The sequence below is a fragment of the Phocoena phocoena genome, chromosome 16, assembly GCF_963924675.1.
Source record: "Phocoena phocoena chromosome 16, mPhoPho1.1, whole genome shotgun sequence".
NCBI classification, from domain to species: Eukaryota; Metazoa; Chordata; class Mammalia; order Artiodactyla; family Phocoenidae; genus Phocoena; species Phocoena phocoena.
In genome coordinates this window covers 49051808-49075743 of record NC_089234.1, presented here as the reverse complement: position 1 = coordinate 49075743, position 23936 = coordinate 49051808, and the positions used below count along the sequence as shown (strand labels likewise).

At 44.8% G+C, this 23936-nt stretch overlaps 1 protein-coding gene and 1 non-coding gene across 3 annotated transcripts in view; both read right to left on the bottom strand.

The window, feature by feature from the left end:
- The window catches only part of GRID1 (glutamate ionotropic receptor delta type subunit 1), a 670781-nt gene that overhangs the window by 416332 nt on the left and 230513 nt on the right, over positions 1 to 23936 (bottom strand). The window lies entirely within an intron of this gene.
- On the bottom strand, positions 20314 to 20386 carry TRNAA-CGC (transfer RNA alanine (anticodon CGC)). Its single transcript has one exon. It is a non-coding gene; the product is annotated as a tRNA-Ala (tRNA).

The following is a 23936-nucleotide window of genomic DNA, read 5'->3' as shown; positions in this document are numbered from 1 at the left end:
GCCCATTCCACAGGCCCCACCACGCCAGCCCCCAAAAGACAGTGCACCCCCCAAGGATAAGAAGTTACAACGTGACCAGCAGATGTAGGCAGACAAGTGTGAGAAAACGGTGGAACCAAGAGCACAAGTAGAAACACCCCTAGAGCAGGGTCAGGAGAGGATGGCTGGTCGGGCCCGTGAGAAGAGCTACACTCGCCAGGAGTTAAAGGTAACCCCCTGCCTGCCCTGACCACCCAGCTTTTCTGTCACATCCCCTGCTCTGTTTATTCACTTATTTGTGTGCTGTCTGTCTCCTTCTAGTAGTGTATAGTCCCAGGAGGGCCAGGGTCTTATCTGACATTTTTGACCAGGTACCCAGATTCAGCACTGGGCAAAAAGAGTCGAAATATTTGTAGAATAAATGAATGAATGGATATTATCTGCCAGGCACTTTTGCGCTCATCGTCTCATTTGATCAGGAAATGGCTTTGAGATAGGAATTACCATCCCCACTTTACAGATGAAGAAAGTAAGCCCATGGAGACTGAGTGCCAGGCGCACAGTGAGACAGAGACAGGGCTGGGATTCAAAGCCACATCTGTCTGAGGGTCCTGCAGAGCCCTCAGGGGGACATAAGAAGGAAATGAAACAGTACGCACGTGTCTGTGTGTATGTGCTCACCATGCACCAGCCCAGTGCCCCTGGGCCTGGACATGGCTCCACCCCACAGGCCTGAGAGCTCTTGGAGGAGAAGGCCCTTGTCTTTTTCATGTTTGTGACCAGGACATTCCATAGGGCCTTCAATTGAGCTTCAGTAAAAGTCTGCTGAACTAACCGCAAATCCAAGAGCTGTCTCCATGTGAGCAATCGTTGTTTTAAGTTCCTGTGCTTTTTTGCATGTGTATGTCAGGGGGAACAGGGCACCTGAGCCTCCAGAGACTAGCTTACCAATAGCTTAGGGGTAAACAATGAATGTACTGACATGGAGGGCGTGGGGCCTGGAACCAACACAAGCTCCTGACACTCCACGCACTTCCTGTCTGGGCCTCCCCACCCTGCCTCCTATGTCACCTCTGTATTTGAAAGATGGAATGTATGTGTGTGAGTGGATATATATGTCTGGGTGCGTCTGGGTGGGTGGAGTCTTCTGTGTGAGTCTGGGGGTGTCTGTGCATGTGTGTGTGTGTGTGTGTGTGTGTCTGTCTGTCTGTCTGTCTGTCTCTGTGTGTTTCCTGCTTCCCCCTCCAGACTGTAAATTCCTGACAAGAGAGAAAGCAGGTCCCCTCCTTCTCTTTTTCTCATTGGCCACTTTCTGAGCGACCGATAAGTGCAACTTGTTAATTAACTAATTTGTCAATTAACAGCAGGTGAGCTCAGGGCTCACCCTTCCCCTGGATCCCTGTCCACAGGGCCTCCCAGCATCCCAGGGATGAGGGCCCAGCCAGCCCAGAAAGCACAAGGCAGATAGCCCCCACTCCTCCACCATTCACCCTCCCACCCCATCTGCCTCAGCTCCCTCCACCCACCTGGACCACTGACACCCTGCTCTGAAAAGGCAGCCCAAGTTTTCAAGGGTCCGCTCAGGCCTGCAGCACAGCCGCCAGCTCCCATTCAGGCCCCTGCAGAGGCTGGTCCTCCCCACCCCCTTCGCCCTCCATCGGCTCATGCAGGGCACGTTGTGTGATCAGTGCAGAAGGAGGAACTGTCTGCAGAGCCCCCAACACTGGCTGCCTGTGTCCTCACCAACAACCGCGGACTGTTTCAGCCCCACAAATGCTTCCGTGGCTTTGTCTCCATTAAAGGCACAATCTTGCTCAACCAATTAATGAAGCACCTTCTCTCCTGCAATTCTAAAATTTCCCCAGAGCCAAATGGAAAGTGTATACACAATTGCACAGCCCGTGGTTTGATAAAGGAAGGCTTACATCTTTAATAATTCTCAATGAAAGAACATCCTGGGAAAGAATTAATTAAAAGACAACAATGAGATAAAAGGCAAATAAAAAGGAAAAGAGAGAGAGAGAGATCACAACTGTTGATTCAGAACTAAATAAATATCCTCCACTTGAGATCCTTAAATACTTTTCTTAGAGTCCAGATATACTTGTTTAGTGTGCAAATGAATTCTAGCGTTAACCATGCCAGAAAAATGAGCAACTGTGCTTTAACTAACTTGGTATCTCCCTGCTTAAAGAACAGCAGACATGTCCTGGGGAGCACTGGAATTCTAGCTCTGAAGCAGTGATTCTGCTTCTCCAGCACAAATCCGGGGTCGCTGGAAAGGAGCTCAACGAAAAGGGGATTGCTGAGGGCAGCCACAGTCTAGACTTCAGCTCCTGGGGAAATGGAATTGACATACTCTCCCCTATTCCTCCGCCTAAGTAAAATTAAAATCCCCAAACATTATACACAAAACAAACATAAGAAGAATCTGAACAATGAAGAGAAGGCAGACCAGCTAGGGACCTCAGAACCCAAGGAATGTTGGTGATAATGTGATCACTGGGTTTTCTTTCTGTCTCATATATTCCAGTTTTGGAGTTGAATAGTTGGCAACCCAGAAACACCAACAGGCATAGGCCAAAAAAAAAACACACAAAGCCTGCTCTCTCTAGCCAAAGGTCCAGGAAAGGGGCAGTTTAAAAAGACAGAAAACTCTGGACAGTAAGCACTCTATTCCAGCCAAACACCGCAGAAAAAAGTGTGTTCCCAACCACATTCTGACCAGCAAAAGCACAGCGGAGACCCTAGGGGTCCACCTTCACCAGGCCATAACAAGGCTCCTTTACCCTACCTGGGTGATGTCACAGGAAGCTCAGTGGGGAGTCAGGGCTTTCACCACCACAGAGATAAAGAGGCTACCCCTGTGGGTTTAGTGCAGGTAAGGAATAGTAATGGGGCAGTCCTATTTCTCTCAGCCAGGGAGGGATCAGTGAGGCCTTAGTGGGGAGCCTAAACTTCCACATCTGCCCAGCGATAACATGCAAGCTCACCTCCAGCGTCAACAGAGGCCAAGAGGAGAATCAGGACTTTACTCTCACTTGGCAGTAATGAGAAAGCAAGCTTTTCCCTAGAGTAGAGTCAGAAGAAACCAGCGAAAGCAGAAGGTTGACCTAAGACCCAAAGCCTCATGGTGTAATAGCCAAAAATGTCCAGGATTCAAGTGAAAAATCACTGTTCTTACTACGATCCAGGAAGAACTCAAACTGAATGAAAAAATACAAGCAATAGAACCAACACTGAGATCATGAAAATAATGAGCACAATCTAGCAAAGATTTAAAGCAACCATCGTTAAAAAAAAAAAACGCTTCAACGGAAAATTGCAAATATACTTGAAACAAATGGAAAAAATTGAAAGTCTCAGCAAAGGCATATAAGATATCACAAAGAACCAAATGGAATTTGAGAACTGAAAAATGCAATAACTGAAAATAAAGCTCAGTGCAGGGTTCAACAGCAGAATGGAGGGAACAAAGGGAAGAGTCAGTGAACTGAAAGCTAGAACAATAGAAATTACCCAATCTAAACAACAGAGAGAAAATGGACTGGAAAAAAATAAAAAGGAACAGAGCATCAGGGACTTGTGAGACTATTAAAAATATATCTAGGGCTTCCCTGGTGGTGCAGTGGTTGAGAGTCCGCCTGCTGATGCAGGGGACACAGGTTCGTACCCCAGTACGGGAAGATCCCACATGCCACGGAGCGGCTAGGCCCATGAGCCATGGCCGCTGAGCCTGTGTCTGGAGCCTGTGCTCCGCAACGGGAGAGGCCACAACAGTGAAAGGCCCACGTACTGCAAAAAAAAAAAAAAAAAAAAAAAAAAAATATATATATATATATATATATATATATAAAACATTTGTGTTATCGCAGTCCTAGAAGGAGAGGAGAAAGAGGGTGGGGCTGAAAAAGTACTTGAAGAATTAATGGCTGAAAACTTTTCAAACTGGGCAAAAGATATAAATCTACAGATTTAAGAAGCTGAGTGAACCGCAAATAGGAAAAGCCCAAATAAATCCGTATCAAGATACATCTTAGTCAAAATTCTAAAAACTAAAGACAAAGAAAAAATTATTTAAGGCAGAAAGAGATAAACAGCACCCTACTACAGGTGAAACTCAATTTGAATGAGAGTAGATGTCTCATCAGAACCGTGGAGGCCATAAGGAAGTGTCACAAAATGTTTCAAGTGCTGGAAGAAAAGACCTGTCACCCAGAACCCTATGCCAGTAAAAATATCTTTCAGGAATTATGGGAATATAAAGATATTCTCACATAAAGAACTTCTAAGAGAATTTGTTGCCAGCAGACCTACTCTAAGAATTGCTAAAGAAAGTCCTCTGAACAGAAAGAAAATGATAAAAGAAGGTACATTAGAATATCACAAAGGAGAAAAGAATACAGTAAGCAAAAATATGGGCAAACACAATACACTTTCTTCTACTAAGCATTATAAATTATGTTGAACCTTGAAGAATAATTACAACACTGCCTGATGTGTTTCTAAATGTATGTAAACATGTAAGATAATATATTACATAAGTGGGGAAACAATTTTTTAAAAAAGAGAGGTAGGGTTTCAACACTTCATGTGAACAGGTAAAATGTCAACACCAGTATATTGAGATACGATTTTGTGTGTGTGGAGAGAGAGAGAAAATCATACTTATAGCAATCACTTCAAAAGCTAGGCAAAGAGATACACTTAAAACCTCTACAGATTAATCAAAATGGAATTCTAAAAAATGCTCAAGTAACGAAGTGGAAGGGAGAAAAAAGGAAATAGAGAAACAAAAAACAGAAAAACAAACAGAAAAAAAATAAATTAAATGGCAGACTTAAGCTTTAATATATCAATAATGACATTAAATGTAAATGGCCTAAATAGGACAACTGAAAGAGAAAGATTGGAAGAGTGGATTAAAAACCATGTGCACCTATATGCTGTCTACAAAAACAAACTCAGTTTTGTTGTAGGAACATTGTTTCAATACAACAATACAGAGGTTGAAAGGGAAAGAATGGAAAAAGCTATATTATGACAGCATTAATCAAAAGAAAGCAAGAGTGACAATATTAATATCAGATAAAGTAGACTTCAGAGTAAAGAAAGTCAACAGAGACAGAAGGGACATTACATAATGATAAAAGAGTCAATCCACCAAGAAGACATAGCAATCCTTGATGTTTATGCACCAAAAAACAGAGCTGCAAAATGTGTAAAGAAAAACTGATAGAACTGAAAAGATAAATATTCAAATCCACAGTTATAGCTGGAGACTTCAGTGCATATCTCTCAACAACTGATAGAATGATTAGGTAGAAAATCAGCAAGAATAGAGAAATACTTAACAGTACCATCAATCAACAGAATCTGATACATATCTATAAAACACTCCACTCAACAACAGGAGAATACACATTCTTTTCAAGTGCCCAGAGCACACATACCAAGATAGACCATATCTTGGGCCATAAAACAAATTTTTAAAAATTGAAATCTTACAGAGTGCATTCTCTGACCACAATAGAATCAAACTAGAAATTAATAACAGTAAAATCTCTAAACATTTGGAAACCAAGCAACATACTACAAAGTAGTCCGTAGGTCAAAGAGGAAGTTGCCAAAAAATACACTTAACTGAATGAAAATGAAAATACAACATACTTTAGCTGGGACACAGCTAAAGTAATAATGAGAAGAAATTTTATAAATTTAAAAGCACACAGTAGAAAAGAGGAAAAGCCTCAAATCAATAAACTAAGCTCCCACCTCAAGAATCTAGAAAAAAGAAGAGCAAAATAAGCCCAAAAGAAGCAGGAGGAAGAAAATATTAAAGATAAAACCCAAAGTCAATGAGATTGAAAACAGAAAAAAGTCGAAAAGATAAATAAAAAAGTTTGCTCTTTGAAAAGATCAATAAGATTGACAAAACTCTAGTGAGACTGACAAAGAAAGAAAAGACACAATTACCAATATCAGTAATGAAACTGGGATATCACTAAGATCTGTAGACAACAAAAGGATAATAAGGGAATATTGTGAACAACTCTACACATCTAAAGTTGACAACTTAGATGAAATGGATCAATTCCTCATAAAACACAAACCACACAACTTATCCATTATGAAACAGATAATCTGAATAGCCCTATCACTATTAAGGAAATTGAATTCATAATTTTAAAACTCCCCAAAAATAAATCTCCAGATCCAGATGGTTTCACTGAAGAATTCTATCAATTGTTTAAAAATGAATTAACACTAACTTTATTCAATCTCTTCCAAAAAATAGAATAGGAGGAAATACTTGTCTCGATTAATTTTATGAAGCTATCATTACTTGATACCAAACCAGACAAAGACTGCAGAAAAGAAGAAAACATTAGATTAATATCACTGCTGCATATAGATTCATAAATCCTTACCAAAATGCTAGCAGATAGATTCCAGTAATATATAAAAAGGATTATACAACATGACAAAGTAGGGCTTATTCCAGGGATGCAAGAATGTTTCAATATTTGAAAATCAATCAATTTAATAACCTACCATATTAACAGACTGAAGAAGAAAAAGCACATGATCACATCCATCAACGCAGAAAAAGTATTTTACAACTTTCCATGTCCACTCATGACACAAACTCTCCGGAAAAGGAATAGAGGGGACTTCCTCACTTGGCAAAGAACATCTACCAAAAAACCTACTGCTAACATCACACTTAATGGCAAAATAAAACTGAATGCTTTCCTCTTTCATTTGTTCCCCATCTGGTAGGGAACAAAGTTAGAATATCTGTTCTTACCACTCTCATGCAACATAGTACTGGAAATTTCAGCCAGTGCAATAAAGCAAAGATTGGAAATAAAAGGTCTAAAGACAGAAGGAGAAGAAAGCTGCTCCCATTTGCAGATGACCTCATTTGTTAAGAAAATCACAAGGAATCTAGAAAAAAATGGTTAGAAATAATAAATGAGTTTAGCAAGGCCACACGATATAAGATATACATACAAAAATCAATTCTATGTTTGTAGACTAGCAATGAACATACAGTCACTGAAACTGAAATAAAATACTACTTATTATTGCCAAAAAATGAAATATCTAAGTGTAAATCTAAAAAAAGAAAGAAAGAAAGAAAAACATGTATATGACTTACACATAGAAAACTACTCTGTTGAAAGACATTAAAGGAAAGACATCTAAATAAATGGAGAGACATAGCACAATTATAGACTGGGAGACTCAATACAGTAAAGATATCGATTGTACCCATATTGATGTACAGGTTTAAATAATTCCTGTCAAAACCCCAGCAAGATTTTCTCTAGATATAGGCAAGATTAATCTAAAATTTATTTGGAAAGGCAAAAGAAGTAGACTAGCTAAAACAATTGTGAAGGGCGCAAAAAACAGAGTGGGAAGAATTGGTCTACTCAATTTCAAGATATTATATAGCTACAGATATCAAGACTGTGATGGTATTGGTAGAGAGAGAAACACACAGATCAATGGAACGGGATAGAGAACCCAGAAACAGACCCACACAAATACAGCAAATGGATCTTTAGCAAAGGTGCAAAGTAATTTAATGGAGGAAGAACAGTCTTTTTAACAAATAGTGCTAGAGCAATTGGACATCCACTGGCCAAACAAATAAGAAATAAATAAATAACCTCAAACTAATGCTCACACTTAATACAACAATTAACTCCAAATAGGTAACAGACTTAAACGTAAAACCTGAAACTATAAAACTTGTAGAAAAAAAATAGGAGAAAGTCTTCAGGATATAGATGTGGGAAAAGAGTTCTTAGACTTGACACCAAAAGCATGATCCATAAAATTAAAAATTGATAAATTGGACTTCATCAAAATAAAATACTTTCTTTCTGCAAAAGATCCAGGGATGTTTCTTTCAAACAACAAAAGTATAAAAAGACATACTACAGACTGAGAGAAAATATTTGCCAACCACATGTCTGTCAAAGGCCCACTACCTAGAATATTAAGAATTCACGAAACGCAACAGTAAAAAAAAAAAATCCAATTAGAAAATAAGCAAAAGACATACAGAGCCATTTCACTGAAGAGGGTATACAGATGGCAAACAAGTAGATGAAAAGATGTTTAACATCTTAGTCACAGGGAGACACAAGTTAAAACCACAGTGATCTATTACCACACACCTATTGGAACAGCTAAAATAAAAAATAGTAAAAAAAAAAAAAATTAGTAACAACATCAAATATGCATGAAGACAAGGAGAAATTAGATCATTCATGCATCGCTGGTGGGAATATAAAATGGTACAGCCACTCTGGAAAACAGTTTCTTCAAAGTAAAACAAAACAAAACATGCAACTACTATATGACCCAGAAATTGTACTCCTGAATATTTATCCCAGAGAAGTGAAAGCATGCTCACAAAGAAACCTACACATGAATGTTTTTTGTTTTTTTTTTTAAAGAAGATGTTGGGGGTAGGAGTTTAATTATTTATTTATTTATTTTCGCTGTGTTGGGTCTTCGTTTCTGTGCGAGGGCTTTCTCTAGTTGTGGCAAGCGGGAGCCACTCTTCATCGTGGTGCGCAGGCCTCTCACTATCGCAGCCTCTCTTGTTTCGGAACACAGGCTCCAGATGCGCAGGCTCAGTAGTTGTGGCTCACGGGCCTAGTTGCTCCGCGGCATGTGGGATCCTCCCAGACCAGGGCTCGAACCCGTGTCCCCTGCATTAGCAGGCAGATTCTCAACCACTGCGCCACCAGGGAAGCTCATGAATGTTTTTAGAAGCATTATTCCTAATAGCCAAAAACTGGGGGGGAAACGTGTGTCTTTTTTTTTTTTAATAGTCCAAGCTAACTCTTCTCCACCACCATTATTTTTCCTAAATTTTTTTTTTTTTTAATTTTTACCTTTTGACCCCCTTCACTCATTTCTCCCACCCCACATCCCCGCCTCTGGCAACAACCAATCTGTTCTCTGTATCTATAAGCTTGTGTTTTTTGTTTGTTTCATTTTGTTTTGTTCTGTGTGTGTGTGTTTTAGATTCTACATATAAGAGAGGTCATACAGTATTTGTTTTTCTCTGACTTATTTCACTTAGCATAATGCCCTCGAGGTCCATCCATATTGTCACAAATGGCAAGATTTCATTCTTTTAATGGCTGAATATTATCACATTGTGTGTGTGTGTGTGTGTGTGTGTATGTATACCACAATTTCTTAATCCATTGATCCATTGACGGACACTTCAGGTGTTTCCATTTCTTAGCTATTGTAAATAATGTTGCAATGAACATGTGGGTGCATATATCTTTTAGAATTAGTGTTTTTGTTTTCTTTGGATAAATACCCAGAAGTGGAATTGCTGGATCATATGGTAACTCTGTTTTTAATTTTTTTAGAAACCTCCATACTGTTTTCCATAGTAACTGCACCAATTTACATTCCAACAGTTCACAAGGGTTCCCTTTTCTCCACATACTCACCAACACTTGTTATTGTCTTTTTGATGATAGCCATTCTAACAGGTGTGTGGTGGTATCTAATTGCGTTTTCCTGATGATTAATAATGGTGAGCATCTTTTCATGTACACCATCTGTATGTCTTCTTTAGAAAAATGTCTATTCAGAACTTCTGCCCATTTTTTAATTGGATTGTTTGCTCTTTTTACTGTTGAGTTGTATTAGTTCTTTATGTTTTCTGGATATTAGTCCCGTATAAGATATAGGTTTTGCAAATACTTTCAATAGGTTGTCTTTTCAATTTGTTGATGGTTTCCTTGCCTGTGCAGAAGCTTTTCATTTGATATTCTCCCACTTGTTTATTTTTGCTTTTGTTGCTTTTACTTTTGCTGTCAGATTCAAAACATCATTGCCAAGGCTTATGTCAAGCAACATTCCCACCAGCAATGTATTAAAAACAGATGCCATTCAATGAGCAACTAATTAAACGAACTGTGATATATTATGCCATGGAATCCTGCTCAACAATAAAAGGAATGAACTATGAATACATGCTACAACCTGGATGAATCTTCAGAGGATCACATTAAATGAAAAAAGTTAATTTCATAGGCTACATGTTATATAATTCCATTTATATAATATTCTTGAAATGACAAATTACAGAAATGGAGAACAGATTACTGGTTGCTAGGGGTTCCGGAGGGGTGAGGTATGAGAGAGGTGGACGTAGATATAAAAGGCAACATGAGGAATCCTTGTGGTGACAGAAATGTCCTGTATCTTGACTGTATTGATGTTAATATCCTGGTTATGATATTGTATTATAATTTTGCAAGATTTTACCACTGGGGGAAGCTGGATAAAGTTACATTGGGTCTCTGAATTATTCATTACATCTGCAGGTAATGTAAATCTCTACTTATCTCAAAATAAAAAGTTTAATTTAAAAAAAGCTGAGGGCAGAGAAAAGTCCAGCATTCAGGATGCCAACCAGCATCTCCAAAGGTCACTTGCATGAGTTCCAGAAACTGCAGACACAAGTAGCCCAGTTCCTGAACCTGAGTAGCTCATGGCACTGGAGGAAGAGAGAACAGGAGCTGGGTTATCCTCCCAGAAGACCACTTCTGTGAGGCACCTGGACGGCAACAAAGATGCTCCATGGCATCCCATTATGGCCACTGTCCTTTGCTGTCCATCACAGCACCCTGCCTTGAGAGGCTGGGACCATGAAAGGGAGATGATGGCAGAACCACCCAGTTCCAATGGCACAGCTCTGGATCATGAAAACACTGGCTGGATAATGACAGTGAAGCTGGGTCACTCTGGAAGGTACCTTCTAGGCCAGCCATAGACTCTGAACATGCCAAGCTGAAAGGGTGCCAAGCAAGCCTCTTGTCCAGGGTACATTCCCTAGTTTTACAAGATATTCTGGGGGAAAGTATTCAGTGGTCAGATTAGTTTGGGAACCGTTGCATTTTGCATGCCCTTCTTGACAATTCGTAGTGCACACTGGCATGCCGAAGGCACTGAAAAGTCCTACCACAAACTATCTGCCAACATTTCATAGTTTGATTGGCCAGAGAAATCTACTGTCATGCAACTTCCTTTTTGATTACAAAAAGCATGCTTTGAAAAATGATGATCTACTCCTAACTTCCACTAGATTCAAGAGACCCAAAGAAAGGTTGCTGGCCTCTGCTTGGACACATGTGGCAGTGAGGAGCTCACCACCTCACTAAGCAGTCCCTCCTACCAGGGGACAATACAAGTGGCCATGGTTCAAAGAGCAAAGGCTCTAGGGAAATGCAATCATGTACCTGAATTTGGCTATGGGGCCTTGGGCAAATTGTATAAACGCTTTATTTCCCCATCTGTAAACTGGAGCTAATAATGTCTGCTTCACACGGTGGCTATGAGGATTACTTAATTACAACAATAACGATAATGTCAACCTTTGTTGATCACTTACTATGGGCCAAATACTGCACTCAGTGGTCTCCACCACCCTAAAAGCAGACATCTCCATCATAAGAGGATGAAGCAGACGCTCAGAGATGGTGAGGAGCTCCCCAGCATTACCATCAGCACTGGTAGGTGGTTTTACTGGAATCTAAACCCAGACCCATCCAGTACCAATGTCTGCTCTCTTAAACAGGGCAAATGCAAAGCACCCATCACACAGTGGATTCTCGGCAAACATTTTGTCCCTTCTAACTTACTAAAGCCCTTTTAAGAACGCAGTGCCTGGATTTAAGCTTTGCACCTGGGTGTCCCCTGGTTACCCCAATGACACCAGGGCTCTCACTGGTTAATGGTGCCTCAACCCCACTGAGCCTCTGTGCAGCCTCCCATGGCCACCACCAGGAAGCCTGGGCTGCCTGACCCATACCAGCCTTTGTCCCATGATGTGGAGCTCACAAAAGCAGTTGTCCTGATGCTCCAGAAATCAAAGGGCCAGTCTGAGACTATAAAAAATAGTGCCAAATGAACAGTCCGGTAGATCTTTCTTTGTGGAAGTACGACTTAATCAGTTCAGGCTGCTATAACAAAATCACATAGACTGGGTGCCTTCAACAACAAACATTTATTTCTCTTTATTAGTTCTGGAGGCTAGGAAGTGCAAGATCAAGGTGCAACCAGCAGTTGCTGATAAGGGCTCTCTTCCCGGTTTGTAGAGGGCTTCCTTCTTGCTATACCCTCACATGGCAAAAGAGGGAACTCTGATCACTTCCTCTTCTAAGAACACTAATCCCATCAAGGGGCTCCACCCTCATGACCTCATCTCAACCTAATTATCTCCCCACCTCCAAATACCACAACATTTGGGTTAAGACTTCAACACATGATGGGGTGCGGGGGACAGATACAAACATTCAGTCCATAGCAGAGTGTTTCTGAAGGGAGCATTCTCAGGAGTGAAGTCAACACGGATGAGAATTTTGTATTATAATAGACACTGCTAAATATTTTTTACCAATTTACCCTCTTGCCAACAGTTTGTGAAAGGGAACATTGGCCTACAACTACTTTATAGAAATAGAAAAATGTCCAAGATATTTTGCTAAATTAAAAAAAAACAAGCAGGGCTTCCCTGGTGGCACAGTGGTTGAGAGTCCGCCTGCCGGTGCAGGGGACACGGGTTCATGCCCCGGTCCGGGAAGATCCCACATGCCGCGGAGCGGCTGGGCCCCGTGAGCCATGGCCGCTGAGCCTGCACGTCCGCAGCCTGTGCTCTGCAACGGGAGAGGCCACCACAGTGAGAGGCCCGCGTACCGCAAAAAAAAAAAAACCAAGCAAATGCATACTATGACCCAGCCTTAAAAAAAAAAAAAAAAGAATATGCTATAATTACATGACAATATATATGTGGAGAAAGATGGGCAGATACACACTGAATCCTTGATGGTGATTATCTTTGAAGGGTGGGAAACAAGCCTTGTTCACTTTTAATTACGTAGGGATTGATCATGGTTGAAGTTGATACAACTGTCTCTTAAGTTTGTAAGCAGAAGAAAAATATCCAAGGCACTTTTCAAGAACAAGAGAAAGTGATAAGGAGCTAAATGTGAAACAAAACAAACAAAAAATTCCAGATATGAAGAAAATGCAATCGAGCAGCAATTTTCCAGTATGGCTTATCATCAGAAACCATCTCTTTCTTTTCAACAAAATGAATTTAGATGAAAATATTACATGCGAGAGCAGTTTTCTGACCCAGCTTTGCTGATCATGGCACCTCTATTCCAGCAGCATCCAGGTCTCCACTCACACCCCCATGTCAATGTAGTTACTAGACTACTGTCTCCGTATGAAAGAAGTGCATGCTTACTATTAAAACTATGATTTTTAAAGCACCCATATTCATCCCACCCTCAATCACAGATACCGTTTCTGTTTAACTTCCTTCCAGATTTAGTTCTATGCAAAGATCCCTAGGATCTCTTACATAGTTATAACATGATGATGTGTACAGTCTTGTGGCTTGCTTTTCCCCTCATAGTTTGTGTGTTCACCTCATGCAAGTGGGCAAACATTCATGGAACGATACTCGATCACTTGGCTATTCCATGGTCTCCTTAACCACTCTCCTAACGTTGGCTCTTTAGATTGTCACAAATTTTTATTCAGCTGTTTTGAACTACGTTGTGCAGAAAGCTTTCTGTGTAATTAGGATAATCCCTTAGGAGAGATTCCTAGAAATGGAATTACCAAGTAAAGGGTTTAAACATTTTTATGGTTCCAGATACTCATTACTAAATTATCTTCCAGAAAGTCTTCACCAGTATACAGTAGAAAAGGCAAGCGTTCATTTTACCAAGGTCTCACCAGCACTGGGTATCCTTTAATTGAGTGGTGAAGAATGGCATCCTGTCTTAATTTGCTTTGCTTTGATTACAGCTGAGGTTTTAGTGATTTTCCATATGTTTGTTAACAAGATGCATTTCCTCTTGTGATTTTTTTTTTTTTTTTGCAATACGCGGGCCTCTCACCGTTGTGGCCTCTCCGGTTGCGGAGCACAGGCTCAGCGACCATGGCTCATGGGCCTAGCCACTCCGCCACATGTAGGATCTTCCCAGACCGGGGCACGAACCCGTGTCCCCTGCATCGGCAGGCGGACTCCAAACCACTGTGCCACCAGGGAAGCCCTCCTCTTGTGATTTGTTTTATCATGCTCTTTGCACATTTATCCACTGAGAATAATCAGTATCATATTTAAGTTTCCCTAAGCCCTCTCTGTCACCCTTCTGCTATAACTCCCCTATTTGTTGACTGCCTTTGGTGCCCACTTGAAATAACACTAGTTATGAAATTTTAGATCTATAGAGCACTCATCACAAGCAACGTCTGGCTTGATTTTCACAACAGTCCTATTTGTAGGACCGATGGGATTTGTAATCCCCATCTTACAGAGCAGAAAGGAGAGATCCAATGTGATTAGATTTCCAGGGCTACATGACCACTAGGTAGCAGGGCTGGGACTAGAATGTGTCCTTCAATCTCAGGAGGCAAGATAGTGCAAAGGTTATGAGTCCAGGTATGTAAACCAGCTCTACCCTGACCATCTGTACCGCCTTGAATGGGCAGACCTCTCCAAGCCCCAGGAATGATAGCAACGATTTCCTCCCGGGGCAGGTGAGGGGGAAGATGAGATGATAGATGTGCAAAGCTGAGCACAGTGCCTGGCTCACTGTAACTGCTCCATAAATCATTAATGCCATAAACACTTGCTGATGCCTTTGGGGCCACTCTCCTGGGCCCTGGGAATGCACCATGGGAATGCAGAAGTTCAGAGTCTGGCAGGGAAAATAGACAGACTGCCAATCCACATGGAAGGCCTCACAGACGCATGTACAAGGCACTGAGGGGGCATGACCCAGACGCCTTGTCCCCTCACCAAGACAGAATCCATCACTCAAGGTCAAATTCAACATTCTGATCTTTCTCGTTTGGGCAGTCTGGCTCTTTCAGCCCAGTGTCATCCATGAGGGGTCATCCGACCAAATAGAATGACTCTCATAAATTTTCCCACTTCCGGGCTTCCCTGGTGGCGCAGTGGTTGAGAGTCCGCCTGCCAATGCAGGGGACACGGGTTCGTGCCCTGGTCCGTAAAGATCCCACATGCCGCAGAGCGCCTGGGCCCGTGAGCCATGGCCGCTGAGCCTGCGCATCCGGAGCCTGTGCTCCGCAACGGGAGAGGCCACAACAGTGAGAGGCCCGCGTACTGCAAAAAAAAAAAAAAAAAAAAAATTTCCCACCTCCCATCCATCAAGTCCTCCCTCCATTTCTCTGCCCTCGGCAGGAGAAGCCTACGTTTTTCCTGAACATGTGCTTCTGTGATCTCTGCCCAGAGGCCCAGTCACCCATCCTCAGGGTCTGACCACTTCAGAGTCTGCAGAGAGCTGCCCTTCTGGGGTCTCAACAAACAGGGGCCACTAGTGGCTGGAGGTAGCACAGAACAGCCACTGGTGTCCCCGAGGCCCCACGCTGTGCCCGACTCCCGGGTTGCTGAGAGGGGTGCTTGGGACCCACCTTCAGCACCCTCATGGGACTGAGCTCTAATCTGGTCAGTTATTCTGACTCCACAGGGACTCTGGTGCAAGGAAAGAAGCCAGAGCGTAGAAATTGGCACGAAGGGAGGTGCAGAAGCAGCGCAGCACTGAGGAAGCCACATGAGCTCTCAGTTAAAGAGATCCTGTTCACCAGATGACTTTGGGCAAGTGACAGTCTCTCCCTGCTTCAACGCCTTATCTCTGAAGTCAGAATTCAAACAGATCTTGCTTCAAAGGTCAATCATGCAAATTATTGCAGTCATGTATATAACTGAGTCCCCGACTCTCCCAACAGCATTCAGGCATTCAGGGTGATAAGAGTCGCCCATTACTGAGCACTTCCTGTGTGCGGTAGTGCACTTCAAGCATGTCTCCTGACTTCATCTCATCTCACTACATTCTTAGCATAACCTCATTCAATCACTGAGGCGTATATTTACTGGGCATTTTTCTAGGTGCTGGAGATACAGTGGTGAATGGAACAGACACATGTCCCTCCTCTGGTGCAACTTGCATTCCAGTGAGGAAAAGAGAAAATAAACAATAATTAAAATGTATATTAAGTTACAGGGTCATGGGTGTTTAGGAAAACAGTAAAGCAGAGAGGAGGGATAGCAAATGTCTAGCTGGTGGTTAAAATTTTAGGAGGTTGGTCAGGGAAGGCTTCCCTGGGAAGGTGACAGTGGCAGTTTGGATTACTGGTAATATTCACAGCCCTGCTTGCTTTGGCAAGTGGGATGTTAACAGACAGGACATAAGCTAAAGTTTCAAATATGCACATACAGGCACTTGCCTTCTTATGCTTTGGCCATGGCCAAAGGAGAGCATCTTAAGGATAGAGAGCTGCTCCTCTAAGCTCTGCCCCAGCCAAGATGCCAGGAAGCAAATCCACAGGTGGAAGAAAACCTACCCAGCCCAGCCTGGATGAGTCACCCCAGCCAGCCTGCCAGGGTGCATGAGAAGCTGAATGCCAGTGAAATTTGCTGGGTTGGTTGTTATGTAACATGATGTGGTCATATTGGTGACTGATAGAGAGACTTTGGGGTAAAGACCCTAAGGAAGGGGGAGGAGACTATGTCAACTGTGCCAGGCAGAGAGGAGAAGAAGTGAAGAGATCATACCGGGAATATTCAAGGGACAGCAAGGACGCCTGGGTGGCCGCAATGGAGGGAACAAGAAAGAGGGCAGGAGGAAACGAGGTCAAAGAGATGATGCATGGCTGGATCACGTAAGATGTTAGACACAGGGTGACCATATAATTTATCATCCAAACCAGAACATGTTTTTAAAATTGAACTATCATTTGCATATAGCAAAATACATTCTTTTTAGTGTACAATTCTGAGTTTGTTCATCTTAGACCATCGTGTAACCAACCCCCTATTGAAGATATAGAGCAGTTCCATCACCCACAAAAATTCCGTGGCCTCTTAGGGCCAATTCAGCTAGCAGCCCTGGCGAATACCGCTCCGTTTTCTGCCCTGTACTTTGGCCTGTTTCAGAGCATCATTAAATGGAATCACGAGTATCAGGCCTTTTGAGTCTGGCTTCTTTCACTCAGCATATGCTTTTGAGAATCATCCCAAGTTTCTATGTGTGTCAGTATTTTGCTCCTTTTCGATGCTGAATAATATTCCATTGTATGGATGTACCACAGTTTGTTATCCATTCACCACCTGAAGGACATACAGGTTGCTTCCAGTTTGGGCTACCATGAATAAAGCCACTACAAGCACTGGCATACAGCAAACTAGGACGATTCTGAGAGCGAATAATTCTTTGGGGCCAAGAGGTATAAATGGAGACCATTCCATGAAGATGGGGAAGTGTGTCCACCTGACTTAGGTCAAGGTAGGGACTTTGGCTGTTCCCCTGGAAAGATGGGAAGCTATGGAAAGATTCTGAGCAGAGGAATGACGTGATCAGCTGCCATGTTAGCAGGATCATTCTGGCCACGGGGCCGAGGACAAAAGCAGGAAGGTCAATCACGAGGCTACTGTCATAATGATGGTGGGACAGACCAGGGAGGTGGCCGTGGCAGTGGTGAGGAGTAATCAGATTCCAGATACACCACAGGGAGAGCTGAAAGAATTGTTGACGGGTTAATTATGAGGTGTGAGAGAAAGAAGCATCAAAAACAACACCAAGATTTTTGACCCGAGCAAGTAAAGAAGGGTTGCTTCGCCCATTTTACAGAGGAGAACACTGCAGGCTTAGAACGGATAAGACATTTGCTCATGACCACACATCAAGACAGCAGAGCCAGGACTGGTGTCCCAGCAGCCAGCTGCTTGGCGTCACCACACCATTTGCCTTATGTGAAATGGAGGAAGCAAAAGTTCTCCTCCTAAGGAGAAATCGCATGCTGGGAGCCCTCCAGACACAATTCCATTCCGACAGCACAAATGTGCCCCCTCCACGAGAGGCCCTGCCAGGGGTGAGTTGCCAAGAGGCCCCAAGGGAGGGAGCTGGATCTTCCCCTGGGCTGTTCGCAACCAGAATATGAAGCCTGGGGAAGGGCTGGGGAGCAGGGATACGAAGTGAGGACAGGCAAACAGTAGGGCCTGGGGGCCCTGACCGCACCCCACACGCATCAGCCCACGGAGTCTGTGCATTGCAGGAGGATGGCTGAGCAAGACGCAGTGTGGGCGTTGGCTGCCACTCTGCTACCCGAGGTCGTCCACGGCAACCTGGTTCCTTCTGGGACTAGAGGTCCGAGCTGGCACTGAATTCCCTTTGGGGCCCAGGTGGGGGATTCTGGTTCCTTCAGTAGTTCTGTGTGAGCCTGTGACAGAGGCCACAGCTCCCTGCCTACCCATAGGCATCAACTCAGGGCCTACAGCTAGATTCACAATTTGACCGCTAAGGAGATTCTACCGCACCCCCAAACCACGGGCTGCCATCCTGGCTCATGTGTCCGGGCTCCCAAGGGCAAGTGTCAGCCCCGGGAGCTGGGAGACCCTGTGGATGAGCAACGACACTGCAGACAGGAGCGGGAGGTAGGGGCAGGGCGGGGGGCTCCCACTGCTGGTCAAGCGCCACCTTTCTGGTGGGTGGGGGGACAGGCCCCGCCCCTTCATTTCACTGTATCTCACATTCTGGCCCACACAAAGTTCTTAAGAAAGGATATGCCCTGCAGCCCAAGGGTAGCAAAGCAGAAGGCAGAGTCACCCTGGTACACAGCCACCTCCTTCTACCTCAGCCATGTCACTGAGACAGAGAAAATCATTACTTAGCACTGCTGAGCCGAGCCCTGCACACTGGGAAATAAATTAGCCATCCAACAACAGATGCTAGACGGACACATCCCTCAGTGTTCCCACTCACCATCTCTAGATGGCTATCACAAATTGCTCATCTCAAACGTCAGAAGGACAGCTCCCTCTGCCGTCCTTCCCTCGTAAGTACCACTCCTGGTGTGGCCCTCAGAGTCTATTCCAACTACACAGACACACACACACACACACACGCACACTTCAGTCTGCGCAGAGGTAGGTGGGGCCCCCTTCCACTAGGTAAGGCACCATCCCACTGCCTACCTCATTCTTTTCAAGATCACAGAGTTGACCAAAGCAGGGTCTTGGAGACACATGGACCAGGGTTCAAATCCCAAACCTGTCACTCTCTGGCTGTGAACTTGGTGCAGGTCACTTAATCCCCAAGCCTCAGCTTCCTCACCTGTAAGATGTCTCGAGCTATGAGAAATAAATGTGCTCATGTGTAAATGTGCCCAGGAGATAGGAAGACCTCAGTCCTCTTGAAAAGCTACCAGGTAGCCTAGCTCAGAACCCGGGGTGTACCTGCAGGCTATGCCCATCCCACACCTGCAAACCTCCTCAGCACTGTGGGGAAGGCCTTAGCAAGTGCAAGGGTGTTGAGGCCTCTCACACCTGTATCCTTTAACCAATGGAGGGCACAGCTCACAACCACTTGCTTGGCCGGGGGCCTGGAGTCCCCTCCCAGGGTACAGGTCCCTGCTACAAGGACAGCCCAGACAAGGGTATGCCCACCATGTGCAATGTGTCCCAAGGCCCAAGGTTCAGCCTTAGCTGGCGGCAGACAGACAGATAGGGAGGACCAGAGAACAGCTCATGCCATACATCTGAGGGAATCCTCAGCAGACTTAATGCCAAGAGCCATCCATGCTTCCTCTGATGGGACCCAGCCTATCCCCCACCCCAGCCCCCCAATACAGAGGGGCTCTGACTCTGACCCTTCAGTTTCAGACACACGCCTGCACCCAAGTTCCCACCATACTCAGATTCGGCTGAAATTCAGCCTCGATGTCTTGCTCCCATGACCCTCCAGAGCCCGACGATGTGCACTGGGCCTTTCCACGCAGCTGGCGGTCAGACAGCACACTGGAAGGCAAGTCCAGGGCCATGAGGCAGGGAGGACAGGAGGGCAAAGGCCGCAAGTGAGAACCGGGAAACCAGCAAGACCTACAGCCGGTGGCAGGGCTATGGCGACTCCCGGGCCCCCATGCACCTCCACTCGCTGCTGAGATGAATTTACCTGACGCATCAATCCAACCCACTTCTGACTTCATGATTTATTCACATAATTACACCTGAGTTTTAAAAAAATACTGATTTACAGCTGCTCTAACACCCGGATAAGGATATCACTGCATTCCATCCCAGGAAGTTGAGGAGCACTTTGAATTTAATGGGCTATGTTATTTTTTGGTTTTTGGGTTTTTAAAAAATATTTATTTATTTTGGCTGCGCCGGGTCTTCATTGCGGCATGCGGGATCCTTAATTGTGCGTGCACGCTCCTCAGTTGCGGCACGCATGTGGGATCCAGTTCCCCAACCAGGGATCGAACCCAGGCCCCCTGCATTGCGAGTGCAGAGTCTTAGCCACTGGACCACCAGGGAAGTCCCTGGGCTGTGTTTTTACAAAAGGTGTTCCCCTTCTTCAAATACCTGGGAAGAAAGCTGAATGATACGGGCACTGGGGTAGCTTTCATTTGCTCAAGGGGACAATGAGGGAAGGGAAGGTCACTTCCAAGTCACGGTTATTTCCCAGGGGAGCACAGTGTGTGCCCATTGTCCAGGTGAGAAAACTGAGACCCAGAGGTATTGACGGCTCGGCCCAAGGCCCCACAGTTACATAGTGCAGAGCTGATCAGGGGCACGTCCTTGCTACCGCCCGCAGCCTTGTTTGCCTCACCACACCATGCTGTCTTCCAAGAACATTACAAAGTTGCTCACTGTTCTTGCCTCCTGCCGCTTGCACTCTAGTCTCAAGCTTGAGATATACCCTTCTTAGGCGCACAGCTAGGGTATGTTGAGAACATTTTTCTTCAAGGAAAGCAGAGCACGAGGGGCCAGCTGCCCTTTACCAGTGGTATATGTCCTTGGCATATGGAGCCCTCATTCCCTATTCAGCAAGCATTCAGTAAGACCGCTTTGCATGCCAGGCCCCAGGCTGGCACTATGGGGGGAAAGGTGGCCATACCACCCTCTGTAGCACAGATTAGAATCTAGTGGGCAAGACTGACATCAGTCAAATAATTATGCGATGGATATATCGCTGCAGAGTGAAACATGCACTCTGCAGGAAAAGCCCGGGGCGCCATGTGCATATCTAACAGACCTGGGTATGGCAGGGCACCAAGGAAAAGCTGCCCCGAGGAGCAGTGATTGGGCTGAAATGGAAAGGATGATAGGAGTTAGTGAGGTGTGCAAAGTGGGTACAAGAGCAGCAGGGGCTGCTCCAGGGAGAGGAAGCCAGCGTGAGAAGATTCTGGAAAGGCGAGTTTTCTCATTTGTAAAAGGAGGGCGATGATACCACCACAGGGCGTGGTAGCCAAGACCGAGATGATGCCGTTCAGGAGACTGGCACCCTGACTCTTTTGACCCTGGAAATTTCCCATCAGCAACAATCCAAGGAGGAAAACAAAACCTGACACATGAAGATTTTTGATGAAACACTGTCTAAAAGAACTGACTGAAGAATTGGAAAAAGTTACAACGTCCAATAACAGGAAACATTGGGTAGGTTATGGAACATCAATTCTTTATCTCAATGCAATCATTTAAAATGATCATTAGGAGGTCTTTGCAACAACACAGCAAATGTTTATGCCAGGATGTTAGCTCAAAAAAAAAAAAAAAAAAAGCAGAACACAAAATTGCCTCTAGATTATGAGTGACTCTTTATGAAATTCGTGTGCATGTGGTTAGAGAAGAATACAGAAAATGAAAAGGGGGACTGGGCTAGGCAGTAAGGTTATGAAATTCATCCTGATATTGTCAGAATGCCTTAAAAATAAGCAAAATAGGTGTTAGACTATGAAGAAGGACTTGCATTCAGGTGTGAGAATGGGAAGACGGACCTGCCTTCAGGAATGGGGCTGGGAGGAGGGAGACTTAACCTCAAGTTCTATTCCTGGGTGGCACAGTTGGGCCAAGTCCTTCACCTCTCTGATTCCTGCTCAATGAGGTGAGGGTGGGGGTGTTTCAGTGAGGTCAAAGGACACGTCTAGGGAAGCACTGGAACAGGATGGAAAGTTCGAGTGGCAGAGTGGAGATGGAGCAGTTCTGCAGCTGGGCAAGCTCCAGGATGAGGTCGTAGGAGTCGTTTGCTAAGATGGATGGAGGAGGTTAGGAGAGGGGTGAGGTCAGAGAACCCAGACACCTGTGTGGGCTGAGGCCAAACCTGCCTACATAAAACCCGAAGTAGACGCAAATGGATTATTGCACTACAGGCCCAGGAATGGGAGTTTTTCACTGTGCAGACACAGCAGGAACGTTGAGGACTTGAACCCAGATGTTATTCCTGGTGCTGTCTCACTGAGTATGACTCTTATTGCCTCAGGTAGCCCCTGACACTGGTGGTGATGCTGCCAGGGGCTTACAGGCCGTCAGCCTGCAGTTACCACTCCTCCAGTCTGCTGGGCATCTCCTTCCTCCGAGGAGCCAAGACACCAAACTTCAAGGGCGTGTCCATGAGTTTCCAGAGGGGCCCCGAGCAGCTCACCACCTACCTGCATCCTCTCCAGGGCCTCACATTCCCCCTGCGTGCTTGCTGCTCTGAAAGGGAACCCAGGAGTGGGCTGCAGCAGCCCAAAGAGCTATTCTGCCCAAGAGCGCTGACAGCAGAAGTGTGTCATGAGAAGATCCACAGCTACCATGACCACGATCTGAAAGGTGTCCCTTGAAAGCGTCCAACATACAAGCAGCGCAAGTGTTAGAAGCAAATCCTGAGTCAGGCTGCCAGCCCAAACCCTAGCCAGGTTAGGAATCATGTCAGTTTTTCCAAATAAAATGGAAATACACTTTGTTTACATCTCTACCTTATACGATCGAGGGGATTCAATGAGACAAGACACAGAAAGTGCTCAGAAAGTGCCTGGCCTGTGGTAAGCCTCCCCAAATATTAGCTGTTATTATTACTGCCTGCTTGGAATGGAGCAGTTATCCATCTGTTGTCCTCCAGCACTGGAAACTTCCATGAGAAAAGGCGTGTACACACGCACACATCTGCGTGCACACACACGCATGGGTGATGTTTGGGAGCCCAGCTCCACCTCTGTCTAGGAGCAGAACCCCTGGGGTAGGGGGGAGTGGTGCCAGCCCTCACACCCCACCACCTGTACCAGATGCCCTCTGCTTTTCTCCACAGAGTTATTTACATTTTCTCACTTGCCTTTCTTCTAGTCTTTCTGATTTCCCACATTCTTTGATTTGCATGTCCTGTGTTCAACAGGGGAGGTCTTTGATCACTTTCCTAATTCCGTCAGCACTTCTTGGAAGAGGCCCACGCGTCAGAGGGCCCACGGGTGCCTGTGAGTCTGGCAGTTTTTGTGTTTGATCACTCAGTCTCCTGAGTTATTTCAGGGCAGCCCTTGCCTCAGCTGGCTTTCATCCGTCCCCACCCTGGCCCGCTTCCCTCTGGAAGCCTGTTCCCTCCCTGCACACCATCATCTGAGTTTGCTCCTCTCCCAAGCCCTGAACGCCAGCCCAGGTTCAAAATTCCAAACATTCATTCCACTTTCCCTTCATTGCCCTTTGCTTCTGCTTTTCTCCTGACCCTTTTTCGAAGCAAACACTCTTCCAGACATGGTTAGAGACTGAATATCTATCACGATATGCATTTGCCTTCCTGCTTATCTTGCTTTAAGGTGTCTTCCCTCATCTGTAAGTCAAAACAGCCATTCTCTAAATTCCAGCAAGGCCTCTGCTTAGCAGCTAAGCAGTGAACGAAGGGAAAAAGGAGCAAATTGAAGTGCAAAGAGAAAGAGAGACTACATGCTCAGGGATGATCACTCACCCCAGTGCTGCCGGCTTGAGCACGGCTCACAAAGCTCTCAGCAAAGGGCTTGGGTGCCCAACACACAGAGCCCCACTGACCTGCCCCAGGGTAGGGGCCTCTGTCATCAGGCCCAGGGGCCATGGCCACCCTCAAGGTCACAGTGGCCAA